This window comes from Alexandromys fortis, unplaced genomic scaffold (assembly GCF_014885135.2).
Source record: "Alexandromys fortis isolate MF-2015 unplaced genomic scaffold, M_Fortis_MF-2015_v1.1 scaffold_37, whole genome shotgun sequence".
NCBI lineage: Eukaryota > Metazoa > Chordata > Mammalia > Rodentia > Cricetidae > Alexandromys > Alexandromys fortis.
In genome coordinates this window covers 2,998,164-3,012,655 of record NW_026067914.1, presented here as the reverse complement: position 1 = coordinate 3,012,655, position 14,492 = coordinate 2,998,164, and the positions used below count along the sequence as shown (strand labels likewise).

General features: G+C 47.6%; 1 protein-coding gene across 6 annotated transcripts in view; it reads right to left on the bottom strand.

Annotated features, from left to right (window-relative positions):
* The window catches only part of Lifr (LIF receptor subunit alpha), a 115,162-nt gene that overhangs the window by 46,072 nt on the left and 54,598 nt on the right, over positions 1-14,492 (bottom strand). The window contains exon 1 of one of the 6 annotated variants that reach the window (XM_050138934.1): positions 11,993-12,027. The exons of the other annotated variants lie outside the window; for them this stretch is intronic. The gene's annotated coding sequence lies outside the window, so the exon portion shown is untranslated. Of the gene's footprint in view, positions 1-11,992; positions 12,028-14,492 lie in introns of those variants that run through there. 6 annotated transcript variants of the gene reach the window in all.

Sequence of the window (14,492 nt, the reverse complement as noted above, 5' to 3'; positions counted from 1 at the left end):
GACCTACAATTGCAGGACAGTTTTAAGCCGCATCTTCCGCAGAGCCATCAACACTCTTACCCGCTGAGCCACCCCTCACCCCCACCCATATTAAAATAGCTAAAACACCAAGCAATCACGAAACAAAAATAGAAAAATGCATGAGAGATGGAGACCTGCTAGAGAAAAGAGATTCAGCTTCTCGGTGACCAAAGCCCGCGAGAGAACGCGTTTGTCACGGACAGCAAAAAGAACACTCTCTCCTTGGCTATAGTGAACACTGTGAAAAACACGCAGATGAATCTCAGACACCTTACATAATTATAACCCAAGCACATTCGAGGTACAAGCTCAGGCTTCTAACCTGTTTGGCTATTTTTTAGGTGAGTGAATAAGTTCCCTGTCAACTCCAATGTCACCGAGCTCGCTTATTAGCATGAAAATGTATTCATGGAATGTCCACAGCACCTGCTGCTGAGGTTACAGAACCACACAGCTATGCCGGAATGGCTCAAATCAGCACCAACTATACTCGCCAAATGGTTCAACATATGTTGGGAGAACGCCTCACTACCAGCTTAGGGTTATTCTAGAAGGGAAACTCAGGTTGCACTGCCATGCCAGGAAGAAGGGATGAGAGGGGCTGGGAGGGGGTGGCCAAGGAAGGGCTCAGGACCAGGTGCTGCCAGACAGGGACTCTAATCTTGGCTCCATTACTAATTAGCAGTGTGACTGAGGGCAAATCACTTAATCCCTCTGGCTTCAGCTTCCACCTATGTAGCCCAGAGGCAAGTTCTGTTTACCGGCCCCAGCAGACTCTAAAAGCTCAGCAGCAATGCTCCTTTCCCACCAACAGGAGCAAGCAGTTCTGAAGGGTGGGTAGCTGACTGGCACAGACCTAGCCCAGGGGAAGCCACCTCCTGTGGACTCCTGTGCCTCAGGACGAGGTGATCCAGCAGAGAGGAACCAGCCCAACTTAAAACAGGCAGGGTGATAAAGAAGGCTTCCTTCGTCTTCACACTCACTTAGAACACTGGGATCAAGTTGTGCGGACACCATCACAAGATGCTAACAACACACTCAACCTCCCTTCCAACCCAGACTCGCAAGGATCAGAATTATAGCATGCCTAGAACCTTCCAGTGCTTTCCCAGATAAAAAATGATGCGAAGAAACATCTCTCTCCTCACTTCTGCCAGAAGCAACCACTATTAGAATTTACTCTGTGACCTGTGACCACCCCCCACCCCCACCCCCATTAAGAGAAGAACAACTTCTTACAGTATTTCAGTAACTAACTTGCAAAGTTCGGACAGCTACCTCTTGAAGCAGCCATAGGGTTACTGCAAGTATTTGGTGGTCAAAGCAGACAGCATATGGGCAGGCAGGTGGGAACCACAGTCTCCAGGCAGGTAGCTTAAAGAAAGCAGCTGGCAGACTTGGTTTGCTAAATTCATTAGATTTTCAAGATAGGACAGGAATCTGGGAAATTTTGAGGACAGGCAACTGATTCCTATTTTTTGGAGTATTCTAGATACCAAACTATGAATAATATAATTATCTTAAAAGATTTTAAAATGTTCTCACACCCTTCTGTTTAAGACAAGTCATTGTATCCGCACGGAAAGAAGAAAGTCTGCATTTGTCCTTAATGTACATTCCTTCCATGTACATTAAGTGACCCAAGCCTCAAGCTCCCTCCCAGGAATACAGTGGCTCTGTATGCACATCTCGTCTGCCTTGCTTTGCTCTCTGCACTGCGGATTCTGGCTCCAGGTTCGTGAGGTTTTGGACTCACTGCTGAGGCTAATGAGAAAAACGAACCGAGAAAAGGAAAGCGTAAGCCAGCAGCTATGGTCCTAATAGACTTGGTTTAGTTGGTTTGTTTCTCCTGTTTTTATCTGAGAGGCGGTGGAGGGTGGGGAGGAAGACAGAGAGAGGAGGCAATGTGCCTGGAGTGCGTTCCCACACCTTGCTGGCGTAGTGTGTGCTGTGGGCCTGTAGGCCCGTGACCCTGGTACTGCGGGAAGCATTTAGAACACCTGCTCAGTCCCAGCCAGGGCGTCTCCTGCCCAGAAGCATCTTCTACCTCCACCACAGTGAGATACTCCCTTGTGGATGACAGGAGAAAGTATAAGAGCTTGGACTCACTGGAAGGCAGAAAGGAGCACTAGCCAGTCACGGCGGTCACAAGGCACCCAAGCGGGAGTGAGGGGGTGGGGGTGGGGGTGGCTGCCGTCCTGTTCTAGTACTCTCTATGCAGAGACTCGGCTCTGTGGAGCTCATGGAGTGAGTCTGTACGCCCTACCCTGTACCACAGGGACAGGACAGCACAGCCTCCAGGTGTGCGCTCAGGTAACAGTGTGCAGGAGACACTTGGACATGTTTCCAGAAAGACTGGTGGCAACACACACTGAACTTCTTGGTGCTGAAAATTAAAAGGAACACACACTTTTTCAAAATACAAATGATTGCTTTCAGACTTCAATTAGAAAGACTGAACTATTGACTGTGCATATTGAAAGCACCGACACCTGTGAGCCTGCAAAGGTCATCTTCCATGACGCGTTCTTTGGAGGGTTCTGAAGAACAAAGTTTGCAAAAAATGGGGCAGGGAGAGTGAGTGAGGGGAAACGGAGAAGGAGAGACGAGAAGGGTGCTGAGGAAAACATGACTCAAAACTGCACTCCATGCCCAGCGTGGATCTCATGCTAGGCTTCACCAGAACTAAAAACTCGAGCCAATGGACCTCTTGTTCTTCGCTGAATTCCCTCTGCATCCTCCTCGTGCCGTTTTTTACAAAACTCCTGGCAGGAAGAGTGACTTATTCATTGTCACGACTGAGTCCCTGCAAAAAGGGCAGCCCCTGTGTTTCCATAGTCACACCCCTGTCAAAGAGGTACAATGTCCGGCCCATAAGCATAATGACGGGCCCACACGCTGTTCTTATCCTTAGGCCATTGATATCCCAAGTGTTGCCCACACACGGGGAGCGACATTAGAGGCGTGGTTCCCACACCTTACACCGGGGCACCCCAGGCACCAAAGCCAACTAACAGGGCTATCGGTGCCTGCCTACCAACTCTAAGAATCTCAGCCTGACACTACTCCGTTTCCACATTCTTTTTCCTTTTGAGTTGACACGCATGACTTCTCCAATCTGTTACTGAAGTTCTAGGTCATAAATACCTATTAAGTGGGTTTTGACCTAGCAATTCAAAATTGCTAGGTAACTTCTGACTAGGTCATTGTGAAAACATTAATAAAATACTCCAGGCATGAGAGTACTTAGGGGGTCCACTGCATCAGACTTTAATCAGCATCCTGCAGGCAGGACAACAATATTGAAATTTAACTTTTACTATGTTATAAGAAACATCCACCATAGTGAAGGAATGTTGTAGAATATTCGCCCCCCCCCAAGAACATGCTAGTCTATTATTTAAACAGAATATTTTTTTATTTCTTGTCTTACTTTATCTCAGTTTCCCAAGAACAGTTTTTAGTACATGACTTCAAGATTTTTATTTCTCAAGATCTTCCATGCCAAGTTGGCCAATTTTCATTCCACTGAGGCCCTTCTGTTAATTCAAAAGCGTCTCCATTCGTCAACTCCAGAATACCAAAACAAGAACGTGCTCAAAACTCCTTTGAAGGCTTCTCAGGACCTCCACACACAGCTGGGTTCGTGTGATGAACAAGGCCCTTCTAGATGCTTGGCTCTGGGACTCTCCCACACCACAGTAGCTCCCTAAATGTGACATACTCCAACGGGTCAGTGACTCCCAACAACCATGGCCCCTATGGGCATCCCTTGCAGTATCTCCTATGGCGTTTCCTATTCTTCCTGCCTTTCAGGGATGGATGCCCTCTCCCCCTCAAGAGCAATGTCTGTTCACTCATCACTCACGTCGGCAAGGCTCTAGGAGTGACTCAATAAGTAATAATTAACTAGTAAACAATGAACTTTCGTTTATTACAGGAGTGAGATGTTCTATTATTAAACTCCCAGGGCTGGGAAGACAGCTCAGTCAGTAAAGTACATGTCAGGCAAGCACGAGGACCTGAGTTCGACTCCCTACATCCCCTTAAAAGCTGAGCACAATGAGGCATTCTTATGGTCTCATTGCTGGGGGTGGAGGGTGGCAGATACACTAAGACTCCTGGGGCTTGCTGCCTGGCCATTCAGCTTAGCCTCATCTGTGAGCCACAGATCCCAGTGAGAGACAGACACTGTTTCAAAAAGCAAGGAGGCCAGGATGGCCCCAGAAAAGCAAAACCAGAGGTTGACCTCTGGCCTCCATACGCATACCCATGTGTGTGCACCTACACACATTAACATACAAGTAAAGAAACAAGCAGATAAATAACCCAAAGAACATCCTACCTACAAGTGATGTGACTGTGTAAGAAAGCTTGATAAAGGCTCACATTCAAAACAACCAAGAGCAGAGCAGTTCCTTAGAACAGGTCCAGTCCTCCTCATCCAACCTGCTAGAACCTGCTAGGGCCAGAAGTGCCTGAGAGTCTGGACTGTTCTTTCTTTTGCACCTTGGTACTTGTGTAAATACAATGAATTACCTCAGAGAAGGGAGCCCAAACCCAAACCTCCTTTACACTTTATACAGTCCACGCACTGGGTAGTCTCAAAGTCATTTTGTACAATGGTTTTGGTGACCTGCGTTTTGACTGTGGACTGTCAGGTGCAGAATCCCCCACAGGCGGCATCACGGTGACATTTTCAGCTACCCCATCAGTACCACGCATGCTAAGTGCATGTGTTAAATCCGCCCCTTCCCTCGCTGGCTCCTGACACCAGCAGGGAGCGCTCCTCCTTGGCTAGCTTGGTGACTGCTGGCTCTTCTCACTCTTTTTCCCCTCACTGGGTATTATCCACTCTTGTGGCTTCAACCACCACTCACACGCTAATGACTTCCAAATCTGTTTCACAGAATTGGCCCCTGCCCAGCTACAGACTAACCATTTACCAGACAAGTGAGCGCTTATCTACACAAATCCACTCAAGTAGGCTCCCAAGAAATGTGAAAAAAATACTTGGATGCTTCATATGCACTTGGATGCCTCGGAGTCCTCAAAACTCCAAAGGAAACACAAGGAAACTCACTTTCCCCCTAGGCATGTTCCCTCAGGCCACGGGCCAATTCCGGATCGCTCAAGACCGTCACTCTTGACTCCTTCTTCGCCCTTCCCATCTAATCACCAATTTTACCCCCAACACCCCTTATTTTTCCCATCCTTGATTCCTCGAATTTCCTTGGCCACGACCCCCACCACTTCCTGCATAGGTGACTTAATTCATCTTTTAATTCATTCCATGTCTCCAACTAGGACCTCACCAATGCAGCTTCCTCGTGAGATGAAGGGCTTCGCCCAGAAGCTGCAGCTCCCACTCTCCCCTCCATCCCTTTCTCCCCTCCACCCCTTTCTTCTCTCCACCCCATTCCCCCTCCATCCCCTTCTCTCCATCCCATTTCCCCCTCCATCCCCTTCTCTCCATCCCATTCCCCCTCCATCCCCTTCTCTCTACCCCATTCCCCCTCCACCCCTTTCTTCTCTCCACCCCATCCCCCCCCCCCCCTTCTCTCCATCCCATTTCCCCCTCCATCCCCTTCTCTCCATCCCATTCCCCGCCATCTCCTTCTCTCCACCCATCCCCCCCACCCCCTTCTCTCCAGCCCTTTCTTTCCAGCTCCAGAGAAAACAGCAGGAATTTGGCCCACCCACAGGACTGATACTATAGCCAAAGTTACAATGTAATATCCACACCACAATCTCCTCCACCCTCTCTTTTCTAGGGTCAAGGATGCTTCTTGGTTCTGAAGCTAACCCTCTTATCTCAAGCAAAGCACTACCTGTACTTTAATATCCATTTTTCATGTTTATCACAAAATATAGAGATAATATTCTCCCTCTTTCTCCTTTCTTTCCTATTGATTTTTAAACTCCTTGAACAGACCATTGCCTTATGATCCTTTTACATCTAAGAGCATTTTATATTCAAGACTTATTTAACAACTGGACCAAATGTATTCAAACGAAGTTCCTAGTAAGGACTTAGATATCTCAACTGTTCCCCCACCTCTCCTTTTCATGCCAGAGAGTGAGGTAAACACATACATTTAGAAACAAAATGACAACCTTAGCTCAAATTGCTGTTAGTTTCTTTTCTAAATAACAGAGTTTAAACCCCCTCATAAAGGGCTGCAGGAATTCTGGGAGGAAAATGCTATTACGCAATCATTCTGTGCATTTCACATGCGGATTCTGGCTATCTCTGCCAGCAAAGAGGAACTCTGAGTTTGCAGACAGCATGAACTCTATGTACATTATTCAGGGCCAGGCACTTTTATAAGTTCTTTAAGTTCCCTATTGGGTTTAATTCTCGTGACAACTCTATGACGTCAGTGTCGCTCTCCTCCCTCGTTTTAGAGTAAGACACTGAGACCCAGGGAAGGCCCCACAGGTAAGAGGCAGGGCTGGGAAATCTCAGCTCGGGAACACCACACGAAACTGAAATCCACAAGAGAAGAGTCAGGGAACCCGAGGCAGGGCTCCAGGGCTCCAGCACCTACTGTCACTGAAATGGTGGCAGCAGGGACAAGACCAAAGACAAAGCTGGACGGTTAGGTCTTAGCTCTCCAAGGGCAGGCCTCTGACTCAAGGTTGTCCTTACTTTACGTGCCCCCGGAACAAAGAACAAAGGAAGCAAACACAACCCTACAGGGGCTGTCCTCTCAGGGCACCTTGTCAGTTACCTGGAGCACCCAGCAGCGGCAGACCTTGCTCTCCTTCTGCCTTGCTGAGTTAATGCTGTGCGAGGGGGCTCGTCACCTGCTGCTGGGAGCACGTGATAATCACACCCTGATTCGAAAGTCTGAAAGTCTGCGCCGAGGGGACGAAACGGGAAAAATCTGTCTTAGCGGTCCCCTTCCGACTCTGAGCATACTTTTGATTAGTTGAGCTCCTCACTGAGCAGGTGAAAAGGCGAACACACCCAGAAACCAGCCAGCCAAAGGGGCTGTGAGTAGCCAAGGGTGGTGCGGCGGGGGTGAGCTGCAGCCCCCAGCCTGCACCTCCGTCTGCTTCCCCCCCCCCCAGAGATGCCCGGGGTGTCCTGTAGCTATGGAGCTTCCAGTGTCTCAAAATCTGAACCTATGTCTTGTCTCACACAGACTCAGAAAGAAGAGGAATGAAGAGTTGCTGTCCACAACGTAGGCACCTTTACCTACGGGCACTGGAGGCCTATCCAGGCTTTCCCCATTCCTGATCAGAGGAAGGGCTTTGCTACTAAAAAAAAAAAAAAGAGTGAAATCTCCTTATTTCTAAATGCCATTTAGGGGGAAAATACCGCAATACCATTTGAGCCAAACAAAACACACTTCCAGGCCAAAACACTTCGTAGGGAGACAACTAAAAGCCTGCCTGAAAATGAAATGCCAAAAAAAAAAAAGAAAAACCTCTCATCTTAAAAGGTAATTGTTCTAATATTTGTATTTCAAATGCACAGATACTGTCCTAAATGTGTCTTAATGTTTTAGTACTTTTCTAGTCAAGAATCTGAAATCTTTTACCCCCAAAGAACTCTGTTTTCCTTTTATTCTCAGACCTAAAAATCCTAGGCATCAGCTTAGACTACGAATGCTTTTCAAAAGAACAAGAGGGCAGGGAAGGGGAGAGGAAGGAAGGGGAAGAGGAAAAGGAGGAGGAAGGGAGAAGGGGAGGAGGGCTCGCTCCACCTTAAATGTAAGAGTGGAATAGAAAAAAAAAAAAAGATTTAGAAGCAATTGGTATTTGGCAGAAATCCTTCAATGAGGGTCATTTTGTCAAGAAGCAGCTTGCATAACTGTTTGTGACCAAAGAGGTGACAAGAAGCCTGAAGGCAGGGCCGGTTTATTCTGGCTCCTGGTTTGAGGGTCAGACCAGCAAGGTGGGGAAGACATGATGGCAGGAACAGGAGGCTGCTGGTCACATTCTGTCGCTAATCAGCATAAAGCTAAAGTTCTCCTATTTTCCTTTTGCTTCATCCAACTTGAAGGAAAACCAGTGCCTAGTGCTGCGTCACTCCCTTCACAGTGGGTCTGCCCCATCACTTAAACTTCTCTGGAAACAGACACGGGCACGTGTGCGCGCGCACACACAGAGGCATGCACGCACGCACCCCTGAGGTTTGCTTTCTAGGTGATTGTACAGTCCATCCAGTTGAGGATCTGGATTAAGCACTGGAGTGGCAGGGATCTACACCCCAGGGATCCATAGGCCTGATATTGATCCTGGATTTGACTACAAGTACAAAGTACTGAGAAAGTATTGATCTGGAAGAGAGACTGGGTCACAGTGGCCAGCTGTACCCCTGACCTGACAAACTCTTGGACTAGAAGACCAAGAGGCAGGAAAAGACATAAGGTCTCTTAGGTGAATGAGATCTTCCCTAAGGTCCCAATGGTGTTTGAGAACCAGACAATCGCTCTGAATAAACAGAGCTAAAGGCTCCCTTTACCAGCTGACCAGCTTACTTGGAGTGCTAGTTCGTGATGCCAAGCAGGACAGAAGGGATAAACAACTGTGACAGTTTCCTGTGTGTGTGTGACATCTTTCATCAATGTGCTGGATAAAGGAAGCCCGCCATTAAAGCTGCGGAAGGAAAACAATGTATAGAAGAGCAAATCCAGCACATGTGGTAAGGAAGATGCCAAAAAAAAAAAAATCCAATAAGTTAAGTCAATAGAACACATGCAACACTGGCAATTCCGGGGTACAAATGAACATGACAACTGTGGTAACTCATGAAACACGAACAGATACAGGTTAGGGAGGAAACTGTAACTTAGTGGCCCACACTGTAACATGGCTGCCACAGTAACAGTCCTGTCCTCTAGGGGTATTAAAATTGGAAGATTCTTTTTTAGTCTAAAGAATAACAACAGATAAAATGCACAAATTATTACCCAAATTATTATACTGTTACTTTGGCAGCCATATTACAAGGTGGGCCCGTGTCCATTATATGAAGCTTCTTGAGACCAGACATAGGGAATAGCCTGTCCCTGTGGAGTTCAACAAAAACCTTACTCTTAAATGTTCTAATTCATCTCTTAACTCCCTATGTAATCCATCCTAAGGATCGTGGGTGAGTAAGCTCCGAGAATCTCCAATCACATGCCGAATGGTTCCCCACCACTCCAGTCTTATTTTAAGGACAACATAATTACTGTCTCCTTCGCTGTCACACTGGTAATGGAGAAATAAGACAAATGTCCAGGCTCAGGCTTGCTGAGGCCCTCTCAGCCCTCACTTGCTGCAAGATCCCAGGCAAGTCCCCCAGCGCACACAGTCAGTCTTCCCTGGCCCCGAGGAAGTCCCAGTCAGAGCGTGGCACAAGTTCTTTGCCATTTCCTACCAGCTTCACTCCCTGAACCCCATGTTTCTTCCGCCCCTTTCTCTACGGCCCATGACTCAAGTCCAACAAACACACAGGACTCTGCCTTCCTCTGTCACTGCTCCACCGGGGACATCCTTCCAGATCTCCCTTTCCATCACTTGTCCATCAGATCCCAGCTCATGTCCCCTGAATCCAACCCTCCGGTGCTCCTGCAGCTTAGTACATACGCCTGCCACAGTCGACAGAAATAGCTCACGAAACCATCTTACTCAGCAAACTGGATACGTTGATGTTTCCCTTAAGGAAAATGTCATGCAACAAATATGACAGTTTTGATATACAAGAACACAGAAATGGGCAAAACATAAAAAGATACTAAATCAGAAGTAAAAACGCACAATTTAAACACTAAGAGACGTTAATGGACAATAAATCGTGCGTGTGATGTGCGATGCAGCCCCACGATGGTTTAGACAGTGTTAGTGAGAATGAGGCCAGCCACCACGGGGCGAATGAGGAGAGGCTGAAACCCAGCTCCATTTCTGACAGCCTCTCTTTCCCCCACAGAGCTTGGGGGCAGGGGGATGTCTCTCATGTGTTACTCAACGAGGAAATAAAAGGGTTAAGAGTCTCATGATCTGTAAAGAGCAAAGTCAGAAATGGAACCCGGCTTGTGACTGTGACTCCAAGGTCTGAATTCTGAGTCACGTTATGATGTAACGTTACTTGAAAGCCTTTGACTTGACGATGATGATGGCGGTGATGGTGGTTGTGGTAAGAATGACAAATCATTCTGATAAATCTGATAGGCATTTATTGATTATTCACTATTTGCTCAGTTCGGTGCCAGGTGTGGCGGCACATGGTGGCACATGCCTTTAGTCCTAGCAGTTGGGAGGCAAAGGCAGGAGGCAGGAGAATCTCTGTGGCTTTGAGGCCAGTCTTGCCTATATGGTGAGTGAGTTCTAGGATATCCAGGACTACACAGACAAACCCTGTCTCAAAACACAAAAATAACAGCAAAACAACAGCAACAACAAATCTAGCCATTTCTAGAACCTTTTCTGCAAGGGCTATTGGACAAAATGGCAAAGATGTTCCCTGTGCACCTGCACTGTCTATGAGAAGACCAGAGTGCGCATCATGTGGAGACACTGAAGGTCCCACCTCTGTCAGCCTTCTGGCCACCTCTTGCAGCAATCTTACGAGTTTCTTAAGAACACATGCTAGTTTAAGTAAAACCTGCAAGCATTCCTTTTTAAACTGTTCTGACTTTTCCCTAGATGTCTGCAGAGCTCAGCATTCCTTTTTAAACTGTTCTGACTTTTCCCTAGATGTCTGCAGAGCTCCCGCCTGCCCTCTCTCCAGAAACACAACTTGTTTCTTGCCAGTCTCAGACAGTTTGAGCTCACGCCCCACACAGATGCTTGAGTCACAGTCCCCCCAACTTGTTCTCCCCTAGTCTTACCACTATCAAAAAAATGATACAGACACTTTCGAAAAGCGACTTGCAAAAACCACAGGCCAGGCATGGCGGTCCCCGCCTATCATCTCAGCCCCTGGGAGACTGAGGCAGGAGGCAGTTCAGCCAAGACTATACAACAAGATCCTGCCTCAGCCTTCCCCAAAACAAAGCAAAGGAAAGCGCCCTAGCACTTCTTGATCCACCCCTTCCTGCAGGGGAGCCTCCACCTCCTCTGCACACCAGCCTGGTAGCTACAGCCTCATTCATTTTGCAACCAAACACTGCCCACTCTGCTCACTGCTAGCCCCAGAGTCAGCCATGCGAGCCTCTTGCTTGCGCTGTTACCAGTCTCTGAAGCAGCCTTCTCGCACGCCTCCATCCTTGCTCCTCACACACTCATTCTGCACAGAGCAGCCATGGTCACCATCCAAAAATAGCCATCAGACCCTGTCACTGTGGATTTAAAACTGGGGCCAAGTCTTATAAACACACTCCACTTTCTCTCCCATGACCCTGGCAGGCCCCATTCCCCTTCCACACACGCCTCTTTCCTTTCAGTCACCATGGCCTCCCTCCTTCTGTTCCTCATGTGCAACCAGGCCCGGTCCCCCTCAGGAACGTGCATATGTTATTCCTGCTGCACAGAAACTCCTTCCCTGGACCTCTCTATAGGTTCTATGTATTGCTCAGGTCTGACTTGGCATTCACTTGCTCAGCAAGCCCTCTGGCATCACCAGAAATGGTCCCTAGTGACCGCCCAGCCACACAGCCCTCACCCTTCACCACTGAGCCCTTAGAGTACCCATCGGTATCTCGGCATGTGATTCTTGCTTACTGCCTGGTTCTCCCCAAGCGACAGGCACGTGTCACCGAGTGAGAGAGGCCCAGCTCACTTCCTCAGTGCTAAAACCACCAGGAGTTATAAAAACTCCCCAACACACAAAAAGGTATGGAGGAAATACGTCAAATAAGCCGAATAAATGACTTTGTAAATGTAACATTATGCATAATTATGCATCATGGAAGACGATTAATTTAATCTACATTTTAAGTCACATTACAAAAGAACTTGGGGAGGAAAAAGTTTACATAACTTACAGTTCCATATAATGGTTTTATCATCAAAAGCATTCAGGACAGCAACTCACCCAAGGCAGGAAGCTGGAGGCAGGAGCTGCTGCAGAGACCATGGAGAGGAGCTGCTTATTGGGCTTGCTACCCTTGCTTACTCAGGCTGCTTTCTTATAGAACCCAGGACTGCCCAGCCCCCAGGGGTGGCACCACCCACAATGGGCTGAGCCCTCCCCCAATTGGTCACTGATTAATAAAATGCCTTACAGCTAGATCTTATGAAGACAATTTCTCAACGAAGGCTCCTTCCTCTCTAATAACTCTAGCTTGTGTCAAGTTGACATAAAATTAGTCAGTACAATGTCTAAATATGCACAGAAATCAATCTATCATCTATAATATCATATGGAGTTACCTCTGAAGGCTGAGACTGAAACCTTTAAAGAATTGGTCTCCAAGTTTCCCCAATTTTTATTAAGTAAGTATATTACTTGTGTCATTTTTGAAGCTTTTTCCACTTTTTTTTTTTCCCTTGAGACAGACGCTCACTATGTGGCGCTGACTGACCTGGAGCTCACAATGCAAACCAAACTCACAGAGATCCACTGATTTGCCTGCCTCTGCCTCCCAAGTCCAACTGGGATTAATGGTGTGTCTCCCACACTCAAAAGATAGGTCAATTTCTAAAAACGCACAGATGCAGAATGACAACAAACAACTCCCAGTAGAGAAACAGCAGCTAATAAAATGAGCAAGTATTTTTTTCTGAATTCTCAATTATGGAACAAAATGATACAAGCTACATTAAAAGTCTTTCATTTCTGACCCAGAAAAGAATTTGCAAGTTCCTGGAAGCTGTGGTTTGATGGCTTATGTCCCCCAGGGGTCCACTGTGCTGGGTTCTAAGGTCCTTGGGGCTGGGGATTAGAGAAGAACTTTGAGAGGCGGGACTCAGTGGAAGGTCTTTGGGTCATTCTAGGTGTGTGCTCAGAAGGAACTGTGGGATCCCAGCCCCCAGGGGACCAAGCTTATCACACAGATGACAACGGAAGGACATTAATGTCTAAATCACATTTCAGGGGCCATTTACTTCCCAGAGCACCCTGCTGTCTTTCCTCTTGGAGAGTTAAGAGGCTCATGTAAAGCAGGGTGAGGTGGCTGAAACCTGCAATCCCAGCATTTGGGGATAAGCCAGCCTGGGCTACAGAGTGAAGCCCTGTCTTAAAAGAAAACCAAGCAAGCAAACAACAGTAGCAATAACAACAAAATCTAAAAAAAAAAAAAAACCTCATAAAAAGCGCTTTTGATGACCTCTGTCAAAAGCACAAAGAAAAGACAGACCTAGCTCTGTAGCTTCTTCCACATCATTGTCCTGTAAGCGTTTAAGTCTGACCCCAACAACACGGCCTGTGGCACACGGTAAGACAGCGTGCACAGTGTCTCGAAAAACAAACAAACAAAGACAGGGTTCAGGGCTTTGACTGTTGTGAGCTGGAAACGTCCAGAACAGAGTCCTCTCTAGCTTCATTGAGCCTGGCCTTCAGGAAACGGTTGGCTACGTCCTGAACTTAGTCCCGAGTCGGCGTCTTCCTGCCAACACAACACAGCTGGCTGCCTACCTGCCACAACAGACTCCTTGCTTCTCACAAGGTGACCCCACCCCCAAGGGAAGCAAGCTAACTCCTCTGTTTCCAGAGGAGGAGCAGGGAGTGATATCGGCTGTGGGAAACTGGCATGGATGGAAATATGATATATGATAAAATGTTGACCTTGCAGGAGGCCCCTGGCTATGTCTATAGCCCCCATGAGGACTACAGAATTCACGATTCATAAGATGATCTTCTTTTATTTAGCTATAAGAGGAAATGAAATGTAAGGCCAGCATTTGCCATGAAGGTGACTTCTGTGACTGCTGAGGCTCGGTGCCATCCCAGAACCTAGACATGTGCGCACTGCGGACCCACAAATTGCACGTTGGTCACAAGTACTACCGACGTTCAAAACTGTCACAGTTCATGAGAGGCAGTGCAGTTTCACGTACTGTCGTGAGAGGTACAACTGCCCTTGTCTCGTGGGAAGATGGCATGCTGGAATTTCTCACTCAGAATACACATACATCCCATGCATCCTAGATTTACGAGGAAACTTAGTACCCAAGATGATCTCACAAAAGCATGCACTCTCCCTCACAGTCGCAGAAGGTGTGCCCTTCCCAGAAGATGTAGAAGCAGTTTTCAGCCTAGAGGCCCAAGAAATTGTCACCTAAGTTTAATATAAGTCATCGGTAAATGTCAACAAGGTGACGTAATGGCGCGGCTGCTCATCCAGCAGGTTGAACAAGCAGATGGCAGTGTTTGTGTTCACTCAAAAGTAACATCACGCGCTTCCTTTGGAAAGCACAGGACGGGAGGCCAGGATTTGCGGCCTGCTACCTTCCTCCAGTGCCGACCAATGACTGAGTGGACCTCCTGGCTCCACGGTGCAGTGGTTGCTCCTGTGTGTCACTCCAGGAGCAAGGGCACCTGAGTCCGGGGGCACTGGGGCCTATCCAGTGCCTGGCAAAAACAGACACACCCA